This window comes from Phyllobates terribilis, unplaced genomic scaffold (genome assembly GCF_046119375.1).
Source record: "Phyllobates terribilis strain yellow unplaced genomic scaffold, ASM4611937v1 Scaffold_11__3_contigs__length_659146591, whole genome shotgun sequence".
NCBI classification, from domain to species: domain Eukaryota; kingdom Metazoa; phylum Chordata; class Amphibia; order Anura; family Dendrobatidae; genus Phyllobates; species Phyllobates terribilis.
Window position 1 is genome coordinate 611,393,524 of NW_027362771.1, and position 9,570 is coordinate 611,403,093.

The window sequence follows — 9,570 nt, forward strand, 5'->3', positions numbered from 1 at the left end:
CTGAGTCCATTAAAAACTGCCTTTCTACAGTCCAATCTTAAAATCTCAGTTTTCGGAAGGTTTTCCACCTTTTGTAGTTCAAAATTGTAGGATAGAATGACCGCTGCCTCCGAAATTCTAAATCCCCTTTACTTCCTCAACCGTTTCCTTATTTTTGGTAAAAATTAGATCCAAATAAATAATGGCAGAAGTGAGATTGGAACCCATGCCTCCAGATTAACTGGAACCTTACTTGAGATTACTGGAGATTACTTGCTATGATCTCCCATATACAGGACACTCAAACATGAAGGATTCCTACATCCCTTCCTGTACGTAACAGATAATCAGAAGCAGCAGCAAGGAAAACATTATACAGCAGTGCAGAGCAGTGTAGCTATGAATCCTTCACTAGGGTGACTTACTGGAAAGCAGATGAAGCAGAATGGCTCTGTTTATGTTTGCTAATCACTCTGCTCATCCTGTATTGATAACCCTAAAAAGTAAGCAGGGATATGAGCTAGCAGTTAGACTTCTTTTGACCAAGATTGATTTTGACAAATTTTGAGAATGGTTGATCATTGATTGAACTGACATGGATGTAACATAGATGGTAAATTATGTAATTAATTCTGATGCCTAAAGCCAACATGACCACACATATGCAGTATTCACACGTATGACTTTTTCACATGTTCCTTTTCTTCTACAGCACAGAGAAGATCATTTGATGCTACATTTGCTTTCTTAGAGAACACAGAAGCAAAATGGGAATTTAAAAGTTCAGTCTTCTCAACATCATTTATGACCTTTTACCCTTTTCAGCCTGTAAAAATCCTATAGCATCTTTGGCTTTTCTTTAACTTTTGTCTTACTTCCAAAATCCTTTCGTATTGCTTTTGGTCTCTCTTTCAAGCCTCACTTCATTACTGGCTTTAGCTCTTCTAACACTAGCCCAGCTTTCCCTGCAGACAGCATTATATTCTGTTTTAGATATGAACCCTTCTTTTCATCTGATATTCAATTCTTTGTTCCTTTTTAGCAAGTTTTTAAGTTCAGTATTCAGCCATCCTGGTATCCATAAATGCTTTCCATTCCTCCTTTTCTTCGGGATTGTTACTGATTGTGCAGTGAGAATTTAATTTAGCTAAAATTTCTTCCTTCCTGGATATTTCTTTTCTTTAGAACATCCTACCTTTCCTTCCTTTTTACTGAGTCCATTAAAAACCGCCTTTCTACAGTCCAATCTTAAAATCTCAGTTTTCGCAGGTTTTCCTCATTTTGTAGATTAAAACTATAGGATAGCATGATCGCTGCCTCCTAAGTTCTCAATCCCCTTTACTTACTCAACTGTTTCCAAATTTTTGGTAAAAATTACATCCAAATAAATAATGGCAGTGGTAGGATTTGAACCAACAGCTCCAGAGAGACTGGAGGTGTAATCCAGCGCCTTAAACAGCTCAGCCACGTTACCTCTTACAGATATTCAAAGTTATTTATATCAGAAGTTTGCTTTTGATGTAAGTGGCAGAAAATATTTTATATCCAATAAGACAAAAATACAAATGTTATTATGCATGAGCAACGTAGTTATCAGGGATTTGTTTGTACATTGACTCTGGGGCACCATTTTACAAAACATATGACTTGTATCCAGATATTTTACTAATCTTTCCTCTGTTGGCTCATCCTCCAATTTTTAGATATCACTGAATTAGGTGGTATAGATTACTTGTAATGATCTACCATATACAGGACACTCAAACATGAAGGATTCCTACACCCTGCCTGTAGGTAACAGATAATCAGAAGCAGCAGCAAGCAAGACATTATACAGCAGTGCAGAGCAATGTAGCTATGAGTTCATCACTAGGGTGACTTACTGGAAAGCAGCAGAAGCAGCATGGCTCTGTTTATGTTTGCTAATCACTCTGCTCATCTTGTATTGATAATCCAAAAAAGGCAGCAGGGATATCAGCTAGCAGTTAGACTTCTTTTGACCAAGATTGATTTTGGCAAATTTTAAGAATGGTTGATCATTGATTGAACTGACATGGATGTAACATAGATGGTAAATGATGTAATTAATTCTGATGCCTAAAGCCAGCATGACCACCCATATGCAGCATTCATACGAATGACTTTTTCACATGTTCCTTTTCTTCTACAGCACAGTGAAGATCACTTGATGTTACATTTGCTTTCTTAGAGAACACAGAAGCCAAATAGGAATTTAAAAGTTCAGTCTTTTAAACATCATTATTGACCACTTTACCCTTTCATCCTTTAAAAATCCTATAGCATCTTTGGCTTTTCTTTTACTTTTGACTTACTTCCAAAATCCTTTCTTATTGCTTTTGGTCTCTCTTGCAAGCCTCAATTCATTACTGGCTTTAGCTCTTCTAACGCTAGCCCAGCTTTCCCTGCAGACAGCATTATATTCTTCTTTAGATATGAACCCTTCTTTCCATTTGATACTCATTTCTTTGTTCCTTTTTAGCAAGCTTTTAAGTTCAGCATTCAGCCATCCTGGTCTCCATAAATGCTTTCCATTCTTCCTTCTTTTTGGGATTGTTACTGATTGTGCAGTGAGAATTAAATTTAGCAAAATCTCCCTTCCTTCCTGGACATTTCTTTCCTTTAGAACATCCTACCTTTCCTTCCTTTTTACTGAGTCCATTAAAAACTTCCTTTCTACAGTCCAATCTTATCGTCTCAGTTTTCGCATATTTTCCTCCTTTTGTAGCTCAAAATTATAGGATAGCATGATCGCTGCCTCCTAAGTTCTCAATCCCCTTTATTCCTCAACCGATTCCTAATTTTTGGTAAAAATTAGATCCAAATAAATAATGGCAGCGGTGGGATTTGAACCCACGCCTCCAGAGAGACTGAAGCCAAATTCCAGCACCTTAGACCGCTCAGCCACACTACCTCTTACTGATGTTTAAAGTTATTTATATCAAAAATATTTTATATCCAATAAGACAAAAAGACAAATGTTATTATGCAACAGCAATGTAATTATCAGGGAATTGTTTGTACATTGACTCTGGGGCACCATTTTACAAAACATATGACTTGTATCCAGATATTTAACTAATCTTTCCTATGTTGGCTCATGCGCTAATTTTTAGATATCACTGAATTAGGTGGTATAGATAACTTGCTATGATCTCCCATATACAGGACACTCAAACATGAAGGATTCCTACACCCCTGCCTGTACGTAACAGATAATCAGAAGCAGCAGCAAGGAAGACATTATACAGCATTGTAGAGCAATGTAGCTATGAGTTCATCACTAGGGTGACTTACTGGAAAGCAGCAGAAGCAGCATGGCTCTGTTTATGTTTGCTAATCACTCTGCTCATCTTGTATTGATAATCCTTAAAAGGCAACAGGGATATGAGCTAGCAGTTAGACTTCTTTTGACCAAGATTGATTTGGGCAAATTTTGAGAATGGTTGATCATTGATTGAACTGACATGGATGTAATATAGATTGTAAATTATGTAATTGTGATGCCTAAAGCCAACATGACTATTCATATGCCGTATTCATACGTATGACTTGTTAACATGTTCCTTTTCTTCTACAGCACAGTGAAGATCATTTGATGTTACATTTGCTTTCTTAGAGAGCACAAAAGCAAAATAGGAATTTTAAAGTTCAGTCTTCTCAACATTATTATTGACCACTTTACCCTTTTCATCCTTTAGAAATCCTATAGCATCTTTGGCTTTTCTTTAGCTTTTGACTTAGTTCCAAAATCCTTTCTTATTGTTTTTGGTCTCTCTTGCAAGCCTCACTTCATTACTGGCTCTAGCTCTTCTAACGCTAGCCCAGCTTTCCCTGCAGACAGCATTATATTCTTCTTTAGATATGAACCCTTCTTTTCATTTGATACTCAATTCTTTGTTCCTTTTTAGCAAACTTTTAAGTTCAGTATTCAGCCATCCTGGTGTCCATAAATGCTTTCCATTCTTCCTTCTTTTTGGGATTGTTACTGATTGTGCAGTGAGAATTTAATTTAGCAAAATCTCCCATCCTTTCTGGACATTTCATTCCTTTAGAACATCCTACCTTTCCTTCCTTTTTACTGAGTCCATTGAAAACTGCCTTTCTACAGTCCAATCTTAAAATCTCAGTTTTCGCAGGTTTTCCTCCTTTTGTAGTTCAAAAGTATAGGATAGAATTACCGCTGCCTCCTAAATTCTCAACCCCCTTTACTTCCTCAACTGTTTCCTAATTTTTGGTAAAAATTAGATCCAAATATATAATGGCAGCGGTGGGATTTGAACCCACGCCTCCAGAGAGACTGTAGCCTTAATCCAGCGCCTTAGACCGCTCGGCCACGCTACCTCATATGGATGTTCAAACTTATTTAAATCAGAAATTTGCTAATGATATAAGTTGCAGAAAACATTGTATCACTAATTAGACAAAAATACAAATGTTATTATGCATGAGCAACGTAGTTATCAGGGATTTGTTTGCGCATTGACTCTGGGGCACCATTTTACAAAACATATGACTTGTATCCAGATATTTAACTAATCTTTCCTCTGTTTTCCCATCCGCTAATTTTTAGATATCACTGAATTAGGTGGTATAGATTACTTGCTATGATCTCCCATATTCAGAACACTCAAACATGAAGGATTCCTACACCCCTGTCTGTACGTAACAGATAATCAGAAGCAGCAGCAAGGAAGACATTATACAGCAGTGCAGAGCAATGTAGCTATGAGTTCATCACTAGGGTGACTTACTGGAAAGCAGCAGAAGCAGCATGGCTCTGTTTAAGTTTGCTAATCACTCTGCTCATCCTGTATTGATAACCCTAAAAAGGCAGCTGGGATAAGAGCTAGCAGTTAGACTTCTTTTGACCAAGATTGATTTTGGCAAATTTTGAGAATGGTTGATCATTGATTGAACTGACATGGATGTAACATAGATGGTAAATGATGTAATTAATTCTGATGCCTAAAGCCAGCATGACCACTCTTATGCAGTATTCATACATATGACTTGTTCACATGTTCCTTTTCTTCTACAGCACAGTGAAGATCACTTGATGTTACATTTGCTTTCTTAGAGAACACAGAAGCCAAATAGGAATTTAAAAGTTCAGTCTTCTCAACATCATTATTGACCACTTTACCCTTTCATCCTTTAAAAATCCTATAGCATCTTTGGCTTTTCTTTTACTTTTGACTTACTTCCAAAATCCTTTCTTATTGCTTTTGGTCTCTCTTGCAAGCCTCAATTCATTACTGGCTTTAGCTCTTCTAACGCTAGCCCAGCTTTCCCTGCAGACAGCATTATATTCTTCTTTAGATATGAACCCTTCTTTCCATTTGATACTCATTTCTTTGTTCCTTTTTAGCAAGCTTTTAAGTTCAGTATTCAGCCATCCTGGTCTCCATAAATGCTTTCCATTCTTCCTTCTTTTCGGGATTGTTACTGATTGTGCAGTGAGAATTAAATTTAGCAAAATCTCCCATCCTTCCTGGACATTTCTTTCCTTTAGAATATCCTACCTTTCCTTCCTTTTTACTGAGTCCATTAAAAACTTCCTTTCTACAGTCCAATCTTATAATCTCAGTTTTCGCATATTTTCCTCCTTTTTTCGTTCAAAATTATAGGATAGCATGATCGCTGCCTCCTAAGTTCTCAATCCCCTTTATTCCTCAACTGTTTCCTAATTTTTGGTAAAAATTAGATCCAAATAAATGATGGCAGCAGTGGGATTTGAACCCATGCCTCCAGAGAGATTGGAGCCTAAATCCAGCGCCTTAGACCACTCGGCCACGCTACCTCTTACAGATGTGTAATTTATTTATATCAAAAATATTTTATATCCAGTAAGACAAAAAGACAAATGTTATTACTCAACAGCAACGTAATTATCAGGGAATTGTTTGCACATTGACTCTGGGGCACCATTTTACAAAACATATGACTTGTATCCAGATATTTAACTAATATTTCCTATGTTGGCTCATGCGCTAATTTTTAGATATCACTGAATTAGGTGGTATAGATAACTTGCTATGATTTCCCATATACAGGACAATCAAACATGAAGGATTCCTACACCCCTACCTGTACATAACAGATAATCAGAAGCAGCAGCAAGTAAGACATTATACAGCATTGTAGAGCAATGTAGCTATGAGTTCATCACTAGGGTGACTTACTGGAAAGCAGCAGAAGCAGCATGGCTCTGTTTATGTTTGCTAATCACTCTGCTCATCTTGTATTGATAATCCTAAAAAGGCAGCGGAGATATGAGCTTGCAGTTAGACTTCTTTTGACCAAGATTGATTTTGGCAAATTTTGAGAATGGTTGATCATTGATTGAACTGACATGGATGTAACATAGATGGTAAATTATGTAATTAATTCTGATGCCTGAAGCCAACATGACTATTCATATGCCGTATTCATACGTATGACTTGCTCACATGTTCCTTTTTACTTCTACAGCACAGTGAAGATCACTTGATGTTACATTTGCTTTCTTAGAGAACACAGAAGCAAAACAGGAATTTAAAAGTTCAGTCTTCTCAACATCACTATTGACCACTTTACCCTTTTCACCCTTTAAAAATCCTATAGCATCTTTGGCTTTTCTATAACTTTTGACTTACTTCCAAATCCTTTCTTATTGCTTTTGGTCTCTCTTGCAAGCCTCAGTTCATTACTGGCTTTAGCTCATCTAACGCTAGCCCAGCTTTCCCTGCAGACAGCATTATATTCTTCTTTAGATATGAACCCTTCTTTCCATTTGATACTCATTTCTTTGTTCCTTTTTAGAAAGCTTTTACGTTCAGTATTCAGCATCCTGGTCTCCATAAATGCTTTCCATTCTTCCTTCTTTTCGGGATTGTTACTGATTGTGCAGTGAGAATTAAATTTAGCAAAATCTCCCATCCTTCCTGGACATTTCTTTCCTTTAGAACATCCTACCTTTCCTTCCTTTTTACTGAGTCCATTAAAAACTGCCTTTCTACAGTCCAATCTTATAATCTCAGTTTTCGCATATTTTCCTCCTTTTGTATTTCAAAATTATAGGATAGCATGATCGCTGCCTCCTAAGTTCTCAATCCCCTTTATTCCTCAACCGTTTCCTAATTTTTGGTAAAAATTAGATCCAAATAAATTATGGCAGCGGTGGGATTTGAACCCATGCTTCCAGAGAGATTGGAGCCTAAATCCAGCGCCTTAGACCACTCAGCCACGCCACCTCATACAGATGTTCAAACTTATTTAAATCAGAAATTTGCTAATGATATATGTGTCAGAAAACATTGTATATCTAATTAGACAAAAATACAAATGCTATTATGCATGAGCATTGTAGTTATCAAGGATTTGCTTGAACATTGACTCTGGGGAACCATTTTGCAAAACATATGACTTGTATCCAGATATTTAACTAATCTTTCCTCTGTTGGCTCATCCGCTAATTTTTAGATATCACTGAATTAGGTGGTATAGATTACTTGCTATGATCTCCCATATACAGGACACACAAACATGAAGGATTCCTACACCCCTGACTGTACGTAACAGATAATCAGAAGCAGCAAGGAAGACATTATACAGCAGTGCAGAGCAGTGTAGCTGTGAATCCATAACTAGGGTGACTTACTGGGATGCAGCAGAAGCAGCATGGCTCTGTTTATGTTTGCTAATCACTCTGCTCATCCTGTATTGATAACCCTAAAAATGCAGCATGGATATCAGCTAGCAGTTAGACTTCTTTTGACCAAGATTGATTTTGGCAAATTTTGAGAATGGTTGATCATTGATTGAACTGACATGGATGTAACATAGATGGTATATTATGTAATTAATTCTGATGCCTAAAGCCAACATGACCACTCAGATGCAGTATTCATACGTATGACTTGTTCACATGTTCCTTACCTTCTACAGCACAGTGAATATCACTTGATGTTAAAAGTGCTTTCTTAGAGAACACAGAAGCAAAATAGGAATTTAAAAGTTCAGTCTTCTCAACATCATTTATGACCATTTACCCTTTTCATCCTGTAAAAATCCTATAGCATCTTTGGCTTTTCTTTAACTTTTGTCTTACTTCCAAAATCCTTTCTTATTGCTTTTGGTCTCTCTTTGAAGCCTCACTTCATTACTGGCTTTAGCTCTTCTAACACTAGCCCAGCTTTCCCTGCAGACAGCATTATATTCTTCTTTAGATATGAACCCTTCTTTCCATCTGATATTCATTTCTTTGTTCCTTTTTAGCAAGTTTTTAAGTTCAGTATTCAGCCATCCTGGTATCCATAAATGCTTTCCATTCCTCCTTTTCTTCGGGATTGTTACTGATTGTGCAGTGAGAATTTAATTTATCTAAAATTTCTTCCTTCCTGGACATTTCTTTTCTTAAGAAAATACTTCCTTTCCTTAATTTTTACTGAGTCCATTAAAAACTGCCTTTCTACAGTCCAATGTTAAAATCTCAGTTTTCGCAGGTTTTCCTCCTTTTGTAGATTAAAACAAAAGGATAGCATGATCGCTGCCTCCTAAGTTCTCAATCCCCTTTACTTCCTCAACTGTTTCCAAATTTTTGGTAATAATTACATCCAAATAAATAATGGCAGCGGAGGGTTTTGAACCAACAGCTCCAGAGAGACTGATGCCTAAATCCAGCGCCTTAGACCACTCGGCCACGCTACCTCTTACAGATGCTCAAAGTTATTTATATCAGAAGTTTGCTTTTGATGTAAGTGGCAGAAAATATTTTATATCCAATAAGTCAAAAATACAAATGTTATTATGCATGAGCAACATAGTTATCATGGATTTGTTTGTACATTGACTCTGGGGCACCATTTTACAAAACATATGACTTGTATCCAGATATTTTACTAATCTTTCCTCTGTTGGCTCATCCGCTAATTTTTAGATATCACTGAATTAGGTGGTATAGATTACTTGCAATGATCTCCCATATACAGGACACTCAAACATGAAGGATTCCTACACCCCTGCCTGTAGGTAACAGATAATCAGAAGCAGCCTCAAGAAAGACATTATACAGCAGTGCAGAGCAGTGTAGCTATGAATCCATCACTTGGGTGACTTACTGGAAAGCAGCAGAAGCAGCATGGCTCTGTTTATGTTTGCTAATCACTCTGCTCATCCTGTATCGATAACCCTAAAAAGGCAGAAGGGATATGAGCTAGCAGTTAGACTTCTTTTTACCAAGATTGATTTTGGCAATTTTTGAGCATGGTTGATCATTGATTGAACTGACATGGATGTAACGTAGATGGTAAATTATGTAATTAATTCTGATGCCTAAAGCCAACATGACCACACATATGCAGTATTCATACATATGACTTGTTCACATGTTCCTTTTCTTCTACAGCACAGAGAGGATCACTTGATGTTACATTTGCTTTCTTAGAGAACACAGAAGCAAAATAGGAATTTAAAAGTTCAGTCTTCTCAACATCATTATTGACCACTTTACCCTTTTCATCCTTTAAAAATCCTATAGCATCTTTGGCTTTTCTTTAACTTTTGACTTACTTCCAAAATCCTTTCTTATTG

The 9,570-nt window shown here is 36.8% G+C and overlaps 4 non-coding genes across 4 annotated transcripts; all 4 read right to left on the minus strand.

Moving 5' to 3' along the window:
- Nucleotides 1-2,829: 2,829 nt before the first annotated feature.
- On the minus strand, nt 2,830-2,911 carry TRNAQ-UUG (transfer RNA glutamine (anticodon UUG)). The gene has a single exon. It is a non-coding gene; the product is annotated as a tRNA-Gln (tRNA).
- Nucleotides 2,912-4,259: 1,348 nt separating this feature from the next.
- TRNAL-AAG (transfer RNA leucine (anticodon AAG)) lies at nt 4,260-4,341 on the minus strand. The gene has a single exon. It is a non-coding gene; the product is annotated as a tRNA-Leu (tRNA).
- Nucleotides 4,342-5,718: 1,377 nt separating this feature from the next.
- TRNAL-UAG (transfer RNA leucine (anticodon UAG)) lies at nt 5,719-5,800 on the minus strand. Its single transcript has one exon. It is a non-coding gene; the product is annotated as a tRNA-Leu (tRNA).
- A 1,350-nt stretch (nt 5,801-7,150) lies between these two features.
- On the minus strand, nt 7,151-7,232 carry TRNAL-UAG (transfer RNA leucine (anticodon UAG)). Its single transcript has one exon. It is a non-coding gene; the product is annotated as a tRNA-Leu (tRNA).
- Between the last annotated feature and the right edge of the window lie 2,338 nt (nt 7,233-9,570).